The 18,210-nt window shown below is 39.5% G+C and overlaps 1 long non-coding RNA gene across 5 annotated transcripts in view; it reads right to left on the bottom strand.

The window, feature by feature from the left end:
• Positions 1-18,210, bottom strand: part of LOC129517543 (uncharacterized) — a 435,231-nt gene that overhangs the window by 320,814 nt on the left and 96,207 nt on the right. For 4 of the 5 annotated variants that reach the window (XR_008666072.1, XR_008666070.1, XR_008666071.1 and 1 more), the window contains exon 4: positions 11,915-12,064. The exons of the other annotated variant lie outside the window; for it this stretch is intronic. This is a non-coding gene — a long non-coding RNA (uncharacterized LOC129517543). The remainder of the gene's footprint in view (positions 1-11,914; positions 12,065-18,210) is intronic. 5 annotated transcript variants of the gene reach the window in all.

Genomic DNA, 18,210 nt, shown 5'->3' with positions numbered 1-18,210 from the left:
CAAGCTCTTTATAAAACATTAATGTGTTGTTCAATCATTTCACATTTGCACACTGATGGTCTACCATGGGTTAGCTACTGTCCTAAATACTGGTCTAGAATAAGTAACATAACACGAACCCTGCCCTCACACAGCTAATAGTTGAGCAGGTATTCACAAATGTGCAGATGCACATACCAGCAAGCATGTGTGACGAAGTGTCAAGAACACTTGGCTCACAGCCAGTGCTGGGGGTGAGTGGTCTGCCATAACTGGGGGTTACAGTCAACTGTTGTAACTGTAATTTGAGTAAGTAGATATGTGGTTAAATCGTTCAGGCAGATAGAGATTCAGAAGCAAGAATCCAAGAAATGTAAGAGCCTTGTATAATAAATGTCAACTACCATTGAAAAAAGTATGTAATTTCTATACAGCAGTAATGAACTGCAGAAGAGTGAAAGACCTGTACTCGAAAACTATAAAACACCGATGAAGGAAATTGAGGAAGATACAAAGGAATGGAAAGACATTCCATGCTCATGGATTGGAAGAACAAATATTGTTAGTATGTCCATACTATCCAAAGAAATTTAATGTAATCCCTATTAAAATACCATCAGCATTTTTCATAGAGCTGGGACAAGCAATCCTAAAACTCATATGGAACCATAAAATACCTCAAATAAACAAAGTAATCTTGAAAAAGAAAAGCAAAGCTGGAGGCATCACAATTCCAGACTTCAAGTCATTTTACAGAGCTATAGTGACCATGATGGTTTGGTACTGGCACAAAATAGACACACAGGTTAAAAAAAAAAAAAAAAAAAAGAATAGGGCAGCCTGGGTGGCTCAGCGGTTTAGTGCTGCCTTCGGTCCAGGGCATGATCCTGGAGACCCGGGATCGAGTCCTATGTCAGGTTCCCTGCATGGAGCCTGCTTCTTCTTCTGCTTGTGTCTTTGCCTCTCTCTCTCTCTCTCTGTCTCTCTCATGAATAAATAAATATATAAATCTTTTTTAAAAAATAGTGAAAAAAAAAGAATAGAAACCACAAAAATAAACCCACAACTATGTAATCATTTAATCTTCAACAAAGTAGGAAAGCATATCTATCCCCTAGGAAGAAGACAGTCTCTTCAACAAATTGTGTTGGGAAAACTGAACAGCTATAGGCAAAAGAATGGAACTGGACCACTTTCTTACACCATACACAAAAATAAATTCAAAATGGATTAAAGGCCTAAATGAGAAACCACAAAAATCCTAGAGAACACAAGTACAAGTCTTTGACGTTGGCCACAGTAACTTTTTTTCATATTTGATTCTTGAGGCAAAAGAAACAAAATAAAAAATAAACTACTAAGGCTTCATCAAAATAAAAAGCTTCTGCACAGTGAAGAAAATGATCAACAAAACTAAAATGTAATCTATGGAATGGGAGAAGATATATGCAAATTACATATCTGATAAAGGGTTAGTATGCAAAATATATAAAGATCTTATAAAACTTAACATCCATAAACCAAACTGGATAACTGAAAAATGGGTAGAAGATAAGAAATGTCTATTCGTGTCCAACAGACACATGAAAAGATGCTTAACATCACTAATCATCATGAAATGCAAATCAAAACCGCAAGGAAATACCACCTCACACCTGTCAGAATAACTAAAATAAAAGACACAGAAACAACAAATGTTAGCAAGGATGTAAAGAAGAAAAGAACATTCTTGCACTGTTGGTGGGAATGCAAACTGGTACAACCACTGTGGAAAATGGTATGGAGGTTCTCCAAAAAGTTAAAAATAGAACTATCTACCCCATGATTCAGCAATCATGCTACTGGTTATTTACCCAAAGAATACAAAAATGCTGATTCAATGTTTATAGCAGCATTATCTACAAAAGCCAATTTACAGAAACAACCTAAGTGTCTATCAACTTATGAATAGGTAAAGAAGGTATGGAATATATACCCAATGGAATGTTACTCAGCCATGAAAATAAGACTGAAACCTTGTCGTTTGCGAAGACATGGGTGGAACTACAGAGTATGATGCTAAGCAAAATAAGTCAGTCAGAAAAAGACAAATACCATATGATTTCACTCATATGTGGAAATAAAGAAACAAATGAGCAAAAGGAAGAAAAGAGGGATAAGAAGAGAGACAAACCGAGAAAGAGACTCTTAACTACACAGAGCACACTGATGGGGGGGGGGGGGCTGTTAAACAGATGATGGTGATGAAGGAGTGCACTTGTTGTGATGAACACCGGTGATACATGGAAGTGCTGAATCACTATATTTTATACTTGAAACTAAATAGTACACTGTATGTTAACTAACTGCAATTAAAATGAAAACAACAAAAAAAAGAAAATACCAGAACTATAAGTGAGCATGAAAATGTAGTTTATTTTGCATCCTATATATGGACAATGATCATTCTACCCGATTAAAAGACAATTATAAAAACCAAAGATTCATCCAGGAAACAACACAGTCATCATATGACAATTTGCAATATTTCAAAACAGAGTGAATTAAAAAGGTGCTTTGTCTGGTTTTAATTTTCATTATAGTAACTTTGTTAAAGTTATGCCCCTCCTTTCTTACTATTCAAAGCTGACTACTGTGAATAGCTGGGAGGAAGAGATGTTTTGTGCTGGGATAACACTACCTACTTCTCCGTGAAAATCTTGAGGGAGGGACCTCTGGGTGGCTCAGCAGTTGAGCATCTGCCTTGGGCCCAGGGCATGATCCTGGAGACCCGGGATGGAGTCCCACACTGGGCTCCCTGCATGGAGCCTGCTCCTCTTTCTGCCTGTGTCTCTGACTCTCTCTCTGTGTCTCTCATGAATAAATAAATAAAATCTTTTAAAAAAATCTTGAGGGAATATTATGGACAGTTTTATTCCCAGATGCTCCATTATTTTCTGACTGCACCAAAATCATGGTGCGCCACAATCTACAAAGTACATCAAACAGATGCTGACACCTGCTGCAGCTCTTTGCAAACCACTGGACTCGAGAAGGAATTTCAGTATCTCATGCTGTGAGATTTCTGATGGTTCAATTCTCTCACAGAAAAAAAAAATCACATATAGGATTCAATTGGCTGTGATCTGATTATATTTACATGACCTAGGAATGAAAACATATGTCTTTTCTCTAGATTAGTAAAAAAAAAAAAGTCTAATTTTCCAAGAAACATTTCCTCTTGAAATACATGGGTGCTTTTCTCTAAATAATAACATCATCTTCTAGGACTCTACTTTTAATTTATTGAAGGCCTACTTTATTATTTCTAATAAAAGAAAATAGAGTATAAAACATACATAAACAAATGTCCATGTATATGTCACCCAGAATTAATAACAGGGGTGCTTTATTATTTCTAATAAAACAGGGTATAAAACATATTTAAACAAATGTCCCTGTATATGTCACCCAGAATTAACAATAGGAGCCACTTGTTTCAGCTCATTTGAAAAGAGCATGAAACATTTCACATAAAGATGAAGTCACCCATGACAACATCCTGTCCTGTCACTTGTACTCTTTCTCCTTGTAACTACCACCAAGAATCTGATGCATAGGGGCATCTGGGTGGCTCAGTGGGTTAAGCATCTGACCTTGACTCAGGTCATGATCCTGGGTCCCTGGATTGAGCCCTGCGTTGGGCTCCCTGCTCACCAGGGGCCTGCTTCTCACTCTCTCCATCCCCCAGTTGTGCTCTTTCTCTCTCAACTAAATAGATAAAAATAAAATAAAAAAGAAAGAAGAAAGAAAGAAAGAAAGAAAGAAAGAAAGAAGAAAGAAGAAAGAAAGAAAGAAAGAAGAAAGAAAGAAAGAAAGAAAGAGAAAGAAAGAAAGAAAAAAGAAAAGAAAGAAAGAAAAGAAAAGAAAGAAAAGAAAAGAAAAGAAAAGAAAAGAATGTAATGCATAGCCAGACTCTTCTAAGGAAAGTTCTCAGACATAAGTGTCTCATAAAGAGTACAGTGATCCATGCATCTTCAGTGACCATGAATGGTACATAGTTAATCTTCTCCCTACAACTTGGTTTTTATTTTGCTCTTAATTGATAGCTTTTCACATGTATAGTGGATTACTTTTATTTTATTTTATTTTATTTTATTTTATTTTATTTTATTTTATTTTATTTTAATGAGAGATACAGAGAGAAAGAGAGAGCAAGAGAGGCAGAGACACAGGAGGAGGGAGAAGCAGGCTCCATGCCAGGAGCCTGATGTGGGACTCAACCCCGGGACTCCAGGATTGTGCCCTGGGCCAAAGGCAGGTGCCAAACCGCTGAGCCACCCAGGGATCCCCGTGAATTACTTTTAAATGTTACATTTATTGTATCACATATTATGGATCTGTTCCCCACTTATTATCATCTACTGATAGATGTATGAGTTTTTCCTACCAAAAAATGAGAAACTAAGCAATGAACTTCCTTGTACAAATCTTTTTGAGCTCACTTAAATATTCTAATTTTTGCCAAAAAATAGTGATGCATTTGTATTTTATTTTTTACATGTGTGTATCCAATTGCTTGTTGCCATTTACCTTTGACATTTTATCTATTTACTCTTATCTTTGGCATTTTTATTTTTTTAAAAGGCTTTATTTATTTATTCATGAGAGACAGAGAGAGAGGGGCAGAGAGACACAAGCAGAGGGAGAAACTGGATCCCTGAAAGGAGCCTGATACGGGACTCAATCTTGGACCCCGGCATCACGCACCGAGCCAAAGGTAGATGCTCAACCGCTGAGCCACCCAGGTGTTCCATCCTTTGGCATTTTAAAAATCAGTTTAGTTATTTTGTTGCCATATTATCTGGTCTACCCAAAATCAGGACTGTGGTATGTTCTCATGCATTTTTAGGTAGGCTCTTACCAGACATAACCACCTTATGAATACACCTATTCATTTTCCATGTTGTTCTGTCATTACCTTTTTCTCTATCTTTCAAACAAAAAGTAAAACAGATTAACAATGTTTACTATTACTCGATCACTGTTAAGAACTCATATATCAAAAGTGGCCTAGAACAAAATGTTCCTACTGGTGAGAAGGAAGATGTTTAAAGGGTTCCAGTGTCATAAATTCATCGCTCTGCTGTTTACTCCAATACTTTCTGCAAAAGTTCTGGTACCGGCACAAAATAGACACATGTGTGTCTAATATGTGTTGAGTTGTACGTATATTTTATTTTATTTTGTATGTATATTTTATATACAACTCCCATTCTGTCATCTTCACAGGTAACTGCTACGTCTTCTAATGGTAACAGTGATGATCATCTACATGAAAATTTTCCAGTGTTCCCCATGACAATCAGAGATAGCATAATTTCTTGAAAACTAAACACCATGGAAGCATTTACATACATCACCCTACTTTAGTATCACCCCATTATGATCAGAGGAATTATTTCCTTCACATCACAGAAGAGGGAAATGAGACTCTATGAGATTATACATGTTACCCCTAGTCACTCATCCAGCCAGTGACTTGATGACAATGAGTCAAGGAACACAGAGAGCCCTAGACCTGAGCAATCCATGTCTATGTCTTGGACACAGCAAGGACACAGGGAGACTTATAAGCCAATGCAAAACGTGCTTAGCGAGGATCACAAAATTCTAATTAGTAAGGCGCATTTTCTTGTCTCATGTGGGTAAGAAATTTAAGACAAGGGATTGAGGGACACCCAGGTAGCTCAGCTGGTTGAGTTTCCGACTCTTGGTTTCGGCTCACGTCATGGGATTGAGCCCTGAGTCAGGCTCTGCACTCAGCAGGGAGTCTGTCTCTCTCCCTCTCCCTGTACCCCCCAATCACACACACTCTTTCTCTCTGAAATAAATAAATCTTTTAAAAAACACAAATGAAAAAAATACAAATGATTAAAAATGATTAAAAACACAAGTTTCAACATTATATATACAAATGAGAAGATCATTTATGAATTCTTATTCTAGGAGAATTTGCAAATCTTCAAAGGCCAAATATATTCAGTTAGTATCTTGACTCTGGTGCTTAATGCAAAAAAAATTATTTCCACAAGCGCTTAGGTCATTTTGTAAATTGAGTGTGTGGTTAATGGAGAGTGAATTCCCTAAATGAGGGTTTTCCTGACTTGCATGATGATAAGAAACACTTGGAGAACTTGTTAAAAGTACTGAGTCTTAGTGTCAAGCCTGGGCACACTGTAGCCAAGTACCTAAGGCGTGAGCTCCTACCCAGCCATGCTCTGAGTATCAGTCACCAGACAGTGTTAGTTCAGGACAAGCAGGAAAAGAAACAACACACACAACATTGTCAGATTCATCTGTGGTCCCTAAATTAGTTTTCACCAAAAATACAAAAAGAAGATGGATTTGTCAACTCAAATACAAATACAAATTTTTTGCATTTGTAATCTGGCAAATTTCCAAAGACCAGATATATTAATTTTGTAACTAGAATTTAGCGCTTAATAGGAAAAAAAAAATCACTCCAGACATATAGGCTGTTCTGATAAATTTCATCTATCCGTCCATATCCTGGATTGAAGTATGCAAACAAAAAAGTAATTATGTGATACCTTTCTAAGCTTGAGAATGATAAAAAAATTGTGACTGCCCAGCATTAACATTTATGAAAACTTGCTTTTGTACAGACAAGCAAAGTCATCTTTATTCTGCAAACCCAGTGCCATTTGACTACAGAAAAACTGTCAGGGTAGAAGGTGTTCAACATGTCCCAGGCTGACCATATCAACGTTTTAAAGTAGTCTGGATACTAGTCTATATTCTAAAGCAGGTCTCTAAAAGGAGCACAAATTTTTCTGTCTCCACATCTGATCCTTCACACCAACTAGATATAGTTTACAAACAGATTTCTCAGTTTGCAGGTTCCAAGCCACTTTTATGAAATACCCTCCCTCCAATAAACTGCTCGTTCACTGTTTTGTGCTTTCCAAATATTGGGAAACTTATGAACAATCTCACCAGGAACCATTTATTCAGGACACAGTAGCTCATCTAGTTTAGATGAATTGATTATGTTACTGATACGTGCATTTAGCAAACAAAATATGCTGGATTCACACATGCCAGGTGATTATAAAGGCGTATGTGTGTATGGGGAAGGCAGTGCTTGAGAGGGTGGACTTTTGGCTTTTTTCACATTAGCACAACGTCCTTACACATCTGTCTTCTCACACTGCAGGAGAAGCAAACAATTTCATCCAGGATAGTGACCATCATGATACACAGCATGCCTACCTCCTTTGTGCAGCTTGGTCCTAAGTGACTGACCAGCTGCTCTCTGGGTCGACATAAAGGTCAAGAACAACAGTAACAATAAACATGTACCCTCCAGAAAAATCCCAAATACACAAACCACCAAAAAATACTGCCTTGAGACTTCATATATTAAAAACAAACCAGCTGACCTCAGGCAGGAATGGCCAGAGAAACACCAAAAAGAAATTCTGTTGAAAGAAACCTTTAGTTCTGAAATGTTCCAAGGCATCAGCAGCAAACATAAATTCTCCTGGGGGGAGGTGGCCTCCAGGCAAGCCTCATAAAAATTCTACAGTTAGATCCAAATGAAAAAAGAATTATAATAAAAAAAATCATAAAATATACAAATTCTACCCACCATGTGGGATACACACTAGAATCAAACAAGAGGATTTAAACCCAAAAGATATCAGACTTTGAGACTGTCAAAGCAGAATATGAAATAAGTATATATTAAATATATTTTTAAAAACAGAAGGAATCAACAAATGTATAAGGAATGAGATAAAAATGGGCCAGGCAGATTTTTGAGAAAATATCTGGTAGAACTTTAAAAATGGAAGGAAAGTAAAACAGATAGTTGAAATTTCAAAAATCAATGGTAGGATTACAGGCAGATTGAGAGAGCTGAAGAGAATACTACGAATCATAACACAGATGTACAAAAAGCAGCCACCATGGACTGCAGACAGGTAAAGAAGTATGGAAATTAAATAGACTTTTTAGAGTTTGCTGACTAAATGACAAAGTCCCACATAAATTCAATGGAATACAAGGAGATTTTTTTTTTCTTGGGGTTTGATGAAAAGCACAAATTTTCAAAATTAGAAAGATCAGTCAAGGGGACGCCTGGGTGGCTCAGCGGTTGAGCACTTCCCTTTGGCCCAGGGAGGGATCCTGGAGTCCCAGGATCGAGTTCCACATCGGGCTCCCTGCATGGAGCCTATTTCTCCCTCTGCTGTGTCTCTGTTTCTGTCTCTCTCTCTGTGTGTGTCTCTGATGAATAAATAAATAAAATCTTAAGAAAGAAAGAAAGAAAGAAAGAAAGAAAGAAAGAAAGAAAGAAAGAAAGAAAGAAAGATAGATCAGTCAATCCCAAGCAGGACAATTAAAAAGAAAGCTGAATCCCATACCAGTCAAATTGATACTATCAACGACAAGGACACAGAAAAGTTGAACCTAAAATGCATATACTAGGAAAAACAATTGTTTAAAGTTCTTGTGTCAAGAACTCAAACCAAGCATTTAAGGAAATAAAGTCTAAGAAATAGGTCAACAAAGTACAAGGATGGTAATAATAAAGCATAAACTAATAAAACAGAAGACAAAGAAATAAAAGAGCTAAATGCCGGATCGTTTCCAAAAAAGGTAAGGAACGAGGCACCTGGGTGGCTCAGTAGGTTGAGCACCTGCCTTCAGCTCAGGTCATGATCTCAGGGCCATAGGATCAAGCCCTGCATCAGGCTCCCTGCTCAGTGGGGAGTCTACTTCTTTCTCTCCCTCTGCCCTCTCCCCTCTTGCTCTTAAATAACTAAAATCTTAGAAAGAAAGAAAGAAAGAAAGAAAGAAAGAAAGAAAGAAAGAAAGAAAGAAAGAAAGAAAGATAGGTGAGAATGACAGCCTTCTAGAAATTTGACCTAGCAAGAAGTAAAAATAATAAAGCACACATAACTGGCCCTAGAAATGAACCAGGCTGGTTAACTATATTATACTCAAAATTTCTAGATCTAGATTATACACATTCCTTTATAAGCATTAAGACAAACTCAAAACAAGACTGAAATCCTGAATCATCTGACATACATTCAATAAAAATGGTATAATTATGCTTCAGCACAATATGTGTGTATGTGTTTCACAATAAAAACCTGAGACTCAGTCGCGGCTGGTGATGCAAGCACAGCACTCTTGCATGCACCCAATGGAGTATCCGTTAGCCATATGTAACTATTTAAACTGAAATTAATTAAAACTAAATAAAATTTAAAACTCAGCTCTTTGGTTTTGGCAGCCATGTTGCAAGTACCATACCGCCACATGTGCCTAGTAAAAGATATTTTGGTACAGAGAGGCCAGGTGAGGTTCTGAGGCCAAGGACGAAGTCATGTTAACAGTCAGTGAAATGGTAACCCTTACAGTGAGGGTCTTTGAGGTGGTGGGCAAATTTTTCTGCAAAGAACCAGATAATAAATATTTTCAGCTATATTGTGGGCCAAAGGATGTGTTAAGAACTCAAATCTGCCGCTGTATTGCAATGCAGCCACAGACTGCTCATCCCCCAGTGGCCATGGCTGCTGGCCAACAAGACTTTATTTACAAAACAGGTGGTGGTGGCCCAGCTTTGGTGCAGAGGTGCTAGTCGGCCAACCCCAGTCACAGGGGAGGGGTGCCGAAAACAACAACAACAAAAACCTATGGTTTCCCATTTCCTCAGAATGCTGTTTGCAAATAGGAGAAAAGTACCGCATTGGTTACTATTTATAGTCCTGTGGTACTTTCTGGAACACAACACTCTCGACCAAGAAAATGCCAGACCAGACCAATTTGGTGTTTGTTTGGTTTTGCACTGCCATGAAAGTAGTCGTGTCCACTGTGCACCAAGCAAGGCCAGCTCTGATTGGTACCATCTCTTTCCCCCGTAGTATGCCTTGCACACTCTACTGAAGAGCCCAGGATGATTCCATGGATCAAACAGGTTCGAATTACGAGCTACCTGGGGACTGTCCTGTCCCTTTAATACCCACCCCGAGAGGCTGAGGGGCTCTGATTAGGGCTGGGGCTCTGACAGGCCTGGCTGGAAATGCGGCAGCAGCTTGTTAAACAGAAGCAGGTGACCTCCGCCTTCCCATGCCTTGTAACAAGCCTCCTCGGGTCTCTGACCCCTCTTTCTACATTTGCTCTTTGCTCCAACGAGGAATAAAAGGCATACTCCCTCTTGCCTGTCACAAAGACGCTGTGTGGAAGGCCTTCACTCAGGGCTGGGGCATAAAGACTGAAAAAGCTCCCCAACCTCCTCGAACCAGCCTTGAAGAGATGAATCTAGCAGAAACCTTGGGCCCCTTTAGACACACAAACACACAAGGTTATGTTGCTCTCTTGAACACCTTTACAAACAGCAGGGTATCAGGTACAGGAGCAAAAACACAGCTCACTGCTCAACAAATGTGAAATACAGCATGAACACAAAACAAACAAAGCTCCCCTTTAGTGAGAAAAAGCCTTCTGAAACCACAGTGATTTCATTCATGTCTAGGAGTGGGCTTAGGGCCTGCGTTTCCCTATGAAAACAGTGTGATACCATCTCTCACATAACTCTTGGGCTTGCCTCCACTCCATTTGGCTTCCCAACTGCCCAGGTGAACAAAGGAACACATTTACGTGAAGAAAACCCAGAGGCAACAATGACAATGTCTGGGCTGATTCTGCATTCATCAATTTGGGAAACGTGGATTATACTTCTTTGATAACTGGGAGTAATATTTAGTAACCTCTGCTGGGAGCTGGGAGCAGAGCTGGTACTCATTACACAACACTGAGCCCATGAGTAACTCTGCAGCTGACATGAATATATGGCTGGACCTCAGTGGCCAAAGGTGTGTGTGTCTTAACAACACACGACATCTTCAGAAAGGTCAGAAGTGCCATACACACACAGGAATAAAGTAAATGAGCATTCACTGAATTTTGCTGAGTCTCCAAGTCTCTGCATATAATCTCTTTTTCAGTTGTTCAGATGAAGTGATTAAAGCTCACAGAGGTTAAAATTGGATCACATAACTAGAAAGGAGGTGACTCATGTCCCTAAGGCTAGACTCTCCTTGACTTATATACCTGTTTTCTTCTATTTCCTGTAAAAGTGGGTTTACAATGATCACATCCTTATAGTATCTGCTGAGTTGAGAAAGTTTAGGGCTGTAGATTACTTCTATACTAAAAATGCAGTCATGATACATATGTACGTGTGTATCATACATGTGTGTGTATGTGTGTACATGTACATACACATAATTTTGTTGCAAAGACTTCATTCCATATTCCCATATCGGGCTCCCTGCAAGGAGCCTACTTCTCCCTCTGCCTGTGTCTCTGCCTCTCTCTCTCCATGTCTCTCTTGAATAAATAAATAAAATCTTTAAAAAAAAAAAGGGGGCAGCCCTGGTGGCTCAGTGGTTTAGCGCCGCCCTCAGCCCAGGGCCTGATCCTGGGATCCGGGATCGAGTCCCACATTGGGCTCCCTGCATGGAGCCTGCTTCTCCCCTCTGCCTGCGTCTCTGTGTCTCCCATGAATACATAAATAAAATCTAAAAAAGAAAAAAAGAAAAAAGAAAAAAAAAAGAAAGAAACAGAAAGAATCTTTGCATGGAGTAGCACAGAAAGAACCTTCCTCCAAAATTGTAATAGGTTGTAGGATCACATTTTAGATTTATTTAGAATAACCAACCTTATTTGGCAGTATGTGGATATTACTAAGGCCTTTAACATTAAGCATACTAAAGAATGAAGGCAAAAAAAAAAAAAAGAAAAAAAAAAGAATGAAGGCAGAGGTCTCATCAGAAAATATATACATCTGCAAGCTTTGGAACATAAGTTTTTTACCATGAGAAGGAAAAAAACAATAGACTCATTTCTGAAACAATACCTTCAAGTGTCAGGTGATTAGTGTCCTTTCTAACTTCTCCAGTAATGCTGCACGGTAACTAGATGGAAAACATGCGTTTTATGTGACCCAGACATCTGACCATGAAGGATCACCTCTGCATCTTCATGAAGAATATCCATTTCCGTGGCACTGTGAGGAAAAGAACAGCAATAATCATAGGGCAACAATGTCTTAGAGAGTTGCCCTGTGGCCAAGCAGTTGTTTTCTCTGCTAGTTGGAACTGACATGAGACACAGAGCTCAATGCAAATGGTCATCGTACACCTATCTCCCCAAGTGCCAGGCTCATAGAAAGGACAAAGTTGCAGCTAAAGTTGATCAATTAGCACAATGAACGTAGACTGTACCAACTCTGTAGAGAGTGTATTGTATTTATTCTTATTCTGACTGTACTTCTTGACCACCTCACGCATATACAGAAGTACTGCTAACTCCCTGAAAAATCTGGGCAAGTAGCCAAAGAACATTCCTATCTTGGCACAGAAAGGCAATTGCCTGAGAAAACATCAGAAAAAGCCACCTCCACCACCGACTGCGGGGCGGGCTCTGAAGTGTAAGGGCAAGTTGCAGAAGCAGAGCCAGACAAGGCTGGGCGAGAACAGATGAATGTTTGGACAACGCCACAAGGCCCCTCCCAATCTGGGAATCACCTAATTTAAATTCATCAGGAATAAAGTGGGGCAAGTTCCTCGTTGTCCAGAAATGCCAACCACACGCTTCATATTCCTTTCATTCACATTTGCACATGAGGGCTTTATTTGAGCCTGTCCTAAAAATATAAATTCAAGATAATCACACTGTATTTTTGCTGTGCACAAGCTGTGTGCAGACAAGCATGCATATGCTCATTAGAAAACTATGTCCATCTTACTGTGCTCACCTAATACCTATTTCATAGTCCTAAGTAGAACTTCTGAGATCACAGAGGAGAAATCCCACACCAGGAGGATCCAGCGGACAGCTGCTGCTGGGATGCACATGGCCATGGGCAACGACATAACGGTGCCTGCCAGGCTTCATTTCTCTTTAAAGGAGCAAAAGTGAAGTCAACCTCTCATGACCCAGACAGAGGATATTTTTCTCTCCATGTCTGTCAATGATTCACCATGTCGATAAATAAATAAAAAAAAAAAAAATTCACCATGTCGTTCTACTTTTTTTTTTGGATTTACAGAAACATGCCTTGCTGGTGGACAAGTTCCTTTTATAAGTTTATATGATCAAATAATACACTCTTTTGGGACAGAAGTGGTCATTGATAAATACGAATTGTGGATGAATTAAACATTTAGATATATATCTAACTTGAATCCTTATGTTTGTTTCCAAATCAAAAGTGTTTAATAGCCCAATGGAGCCAATGATAAGAGCTTGTGAAGCCTGCTGGAAGAGGGGCAGTGATTCAGATTCTGGAAGGTTCTGTGCCCAGTCAGTTGTACATTGGTGGTAAGAGGTAACTGAAATAGTTTCTAAGCTTCTACATGTATTAACTCACTCAACAGAGATCCACGCTACATTTGGATCACTCTTGTCAATACCATTCATTCTCGTCTGTCCTGGAAGTTAGTGAAGACAGCATTCATCGAATGCATGGCATCACATAATTTTAGCACCAGAAGTGATTTGGTGGATCATTGTCCCAAGCTTATTTTTCTTTAAATCTTATTTATTTATTTATTTATTTATTTATTTATTTATTTATTTATTTATTTATTTATTTGAGAGAGCGTGTGCGTGCATGAATTGGTGGAGGGGAGGGAAAGAGGCAGAGGAAGAAGCAGACTCCACATTGAGCTGGAGCCCAACACAAGGCTCGATTGCAGGATCCCGGGATCATGACCTGAGTTGAAGGCAGAGACTTAGCCCACTGAGACACCCAGGCATCCCTCAAGCTTTTTTTTTTTTTTTTTTTTTTTTACGGATGAGAAGGCTATAAAGCCCAGATAAAGGAAAGCCTAAGTTTTATATTTTTTAATGGTAAAGCAAAAAGTAAGGCATGTGTCTTTGTGTGCCTGATACTTTTTCTGCTAAATATTGGAGCCTCTTTAGCTCATATTTGTTTACATTTTGGTTAAGCTCATGTCTTGAAGAAAAGTTTTTAGTCTAGATTTGTGTTCATCTTATATTCCCACCTAGGCTTGAAGCAAGTTGGCAGTGAAGTTTATGTGTTACAGATCTGTAAAATACATAGGCCATTTGCAAAGTCAGCATGAAGGTTGCCTTGGTAGCAAAAATAAGCCCAAGATGAGAAGTGACCTCAATTTACTAAGACAAGTAAGTGATTCAGTCATTCTTTTCCACTTAACCAGTGTTGCTGAAGCATGAGACACATGCTCAAAAGCTAAGAGTATTTGAAAGCACCAGCTTAGCTGATCTTTGGGCCCATCTTCCCTCTTCACAAAGTTTCTAAAAATGATGAAGTACTTGCTTTGTTCTGTGTGGAGGAGCACTTCACAGAAATACAACCACTGGACAGGATTATGCTCCAGAACAGGCTCAAATCCCACTCATTCCTGTACTAACTCCACAGAAGTAGGTATCTATGAAGAAAACATGGAGTAACTCTCTCTACATGTCTACTCAGGTTGTGTGTACAGACCTTTTTGTCTGTCTTCCCAGAAGCTCAGGTCACCCCCACATTAAGGGAAAAGCCACAGACAAAGGATTGACCTGTCAGTGCTTCTTCAAGCTGGGGTACAAGTTTTCTGTTTTTGTTCTGTGCCTATTGCCTCTTTGCATATCTTCCCTCTCCAAATGCCTGGGACAGGAGTTCTCTCTCATCTACTAACACCGATTTTCTGCAGGTGCAATTTCTGCTGAAATTGCGTGGCCTGTCATTGCCCATTATACTGACCGTCTTGGTCCACACTGGGCTCTCCGGGCATCCACTCCCACATCCCAGCTCTCTCTCCTGGCACAGGTCATCTTACCCCCACACTGTCTTTTACTGTAAGCAACCTATTCCGTCATGTTGAGAGCATCCCCGGCTCTGTTCTGGTATTCTCTCTGTTCTCTGTATTCATACCTTTCCAGAGTCAACCCCTCTCCCCTTCCAACCTCCACGACATTAAATCTAACCTATGTACCTGCAGAACCATCCCTCACCAGGTACCCACTCTTACACTCTGGGTGCCTCCAGCCTGTTTGATTATTTCTTTATCAACTGGAGCAGCACTGATGATCTTTATTCAGACTGAAAAATGAATGTCGTTTTTTTTTGCCTTTTTTCCAGCTTTCTGGTTATACCACAATTCTCCTAAGCTGCAAGAAAATCGAATTATGTGGCTCTGTTTGACAGTTCTCTTTCTTTTTGTTAGTACAAGTTTGATTCATATCTATTGATCCAAGGCAATATGCAGGATTCTTTGGAACATCCTTTCAATTTACTTCTTCCTATATTTATCTAAACAGACAACCCTTTCTCCTTGGCCCACATGCTGTTGCTCCACAGCACCCACCCACAAAAGCTTTAAATAGCACAGGCTTGCTTTCTTCCTACATCAGACCTACACCCCTGCCAGCCTTTCAAGTCTTTAAAAAAAAAAAAAACTATTTATTTATTTATTCATGAGAAACACAGAGAGGAGAGAGAGAGAGAGAGAGAGAGAAGCAGAGACACAGGCAGAGGGAGATGCAGGCTCCATGCAGGAAGCCCGACGTGGGACTCGATCCCAGGACCCCAGGATCACATCCTGGGCTGAAGACGGGACTAAACCCCTGAGCCACCCGGGCTGCCCCCTTTCAAGTCTTTTAATAATTTTCCCGAATCTCCTTGATGTACCTTCTAGTCCAGTTAGAGCTTTCTTGCTATTACAGCATATATCCTTCATTTTTATTACAGGGAAGTTGCTTCATTTGGCATAAATGTTACCCTTTGCTATAAAGTTGATCTTTGCTATAGAGCGACATTCTAACATGTTTATCCCCATAATACCTGCCCATAAAAGCCACTCTGCCCCCAGAATTTATGTAAATATTTCACAGCCCCATGTGAAGTTCTATGATCATAGGGCACTCCTGCTTGGGTTGTAAAGGCTCCCCTGCATCCTTAGGGCACTCCGCACCCTGGTATTTCTCTACCCAATACCCACTCTCTCCCTCTTCCTTATCAGAACCATAATGCTGAGGATGACAGCATGTCTGCTGAAAATGCTCCCCATTCCAGATTCCCTCACAACCAGAGATAGCCATGGAGAAAGAAGGCAGACTTCCAGGTGCGTGCTTTTGCTCGAGTCTCTTGTTTTTTCCTACTGACACCTTAGCCCTAGGCTTGGAGCTCCAGAAGCCATCGTGCAAGAATTTCTAAGTCAGAGCAGGAAAATCTCCAGGATCTAAGTCCCCAAGTCATTCATCTGCACAGCAGTCCCGGGCCACCTACAACCCAAGTTCTTGTTATGTGAGAAAAATAAATAAATAAAGCCCTACTCCTTCACATGGCTACAACTTTGCCTTGCTGTATAGTTGGTAGACTATATATTTTGGCATTGGAAAACAGTTGTGCATTGTTACAGATTTATAAAATTATACTTTTTATATATTGTATTCCCCATGATAAGAATTTATCAAAATCAAAAGTAAAAAGTAGTTAAATAAATATAATCTTCCTAGACTCAACTAAGTATTTTCTTTAGACTCAATTTCAATTTCATCCATCAACTCCAGAGCTTATTTTTCAAGTTGTGTGAGTTCTCCAACATCTAGGAGTTCAGAAACTGATGAATGATTTCCATGAACATTGAGAGCTATCAAATTAAGCATGTCTCTTATAGACTGACTATAGAAATGATAAACTTTGGCCACATTAAAGGGGCTAACTGCCAAATTCACCATTATATGTCATTATCAAACACTAAGGGTTAAATACTCCAGATATTTTTGTCAGTGTAGTTAATCTTATTCATTTCAGCCCACCTTGCATTATGTTCTCCTGTGGCCATGGTTTCGTGCCCTCTCCTGCTCCATCTTTGGGCAAGGAACCATGCTCACTGGATATCAAATCAGAGCAGGTACCATATTATGTGCAGGTCCAACAGAGCTGCTTGTGGATAAGTTTGCTGTTCCTTCGCTGGGCAATGACATAACCACTTTCCTCTCCTCAATGCAGCTTCCTAAGGAGAATGAGGTAGCGACAGATTTTTAGAAAGGTCTTACTGACAGGTAAGAGAGAAAAGAAAGAGGCCTGGGGCTCTGTGCTCTAACGTTCAATGGCTTCCTCTCACCAGTCAAGAACTGCTGAGTGTAATAGTGGGAGTGTTGAAACGGATGAAAGACATCCCTATGGGGATTCAAGTCCTGAAATGTAATCCTTTTGTCATCTTTCCAAGGAGAGCTCTTTGACGGTGAGTGTCATCAGTCATCTTTGAATGGAACCTTTAATCTGTGGAGCTCAGCCTGTGGAATCTGCCCTGTTTACTGATCCTCTGTGATAAGGGCCATCAAGAAAGGAGCACTGTTCACACAGAACCTTATGCGGAAGCCTGGCTCCACCACACACCTGTCACCAGGAGTCACTGCCAGGGTGCTACCTGCTGAGCAGCGGTGACAGGCTCAATGGGGGCAGCAGCCCATATCAAGCCTCAGTCTATGGCTTCTCAATCATCCAGCCAACTTCTTGGGCTTGACAGGAGAAAGCAAATAGATGAATGAGGTCACCCATTTAAAGCATCGCATTCACGGACTAGACTCCCAAGTCGACACAAACTCACAAACACACACACACACACACACACACACCATTCTGGTCTCTGTGAATACCATCAACTTAGGTTGAAATGACACTGAATTATGATAAGCCACAGACCCTATACAATTTAAATATTTCAATTACATCCTAAATATTTATCTTTTTCAAATAATGTTATACTTGATTAAAATTGTCCAGGGTATGGAACCACCAAATGCCAAATTTGCAATTGGTGGGTCAACTGGGGAAACATGAATATCAAAATTAGATTAGATATTGCAATTAGTAATTTTATTAGCTGTGATCATGATTTATATATATATATATATATATATATACATATTTATGCATTTCTTAGGAAATCCATGCTTAAACATTGACAAATAAAGTGGAATAATGCCTTCAGCTTACTGTGAACTCATGGGAGAAGGAAGGAAGGAAAGGAGGGAAGAAAGGGGGAAAATATGACAAAATATTAACGAGTGTTAAACATAGGTGGTGTTTATATGGGTGTTCACATTAATCCACCTTTTATTTTCTGTATATTTAACACTCTTATAATAATACTTTGAAATTAAAAATAAATGACTGAG

The sequence above is a fragment of the Nyctereutes procyonoides genome, unplaced genomic scaffold (assembly GCF_905146905.1).
Source record: "Nyctereutes procyonoides isolate TBG_1078 unplaced genomic scaffold, NYPRO_anot_genome, whole genome shotgun sequence".
Lineage (NCBI taxonomy): Eukaryota > Metazoa > Chordata > Mammalia > Carnivora > Canidae > Nyctereutes > Nyctereutes procyonoides.
Note: the sequence above shows the minus strand (reverse complement) of the source record. Positions and strands in the feature narration are given on the sequence as shown.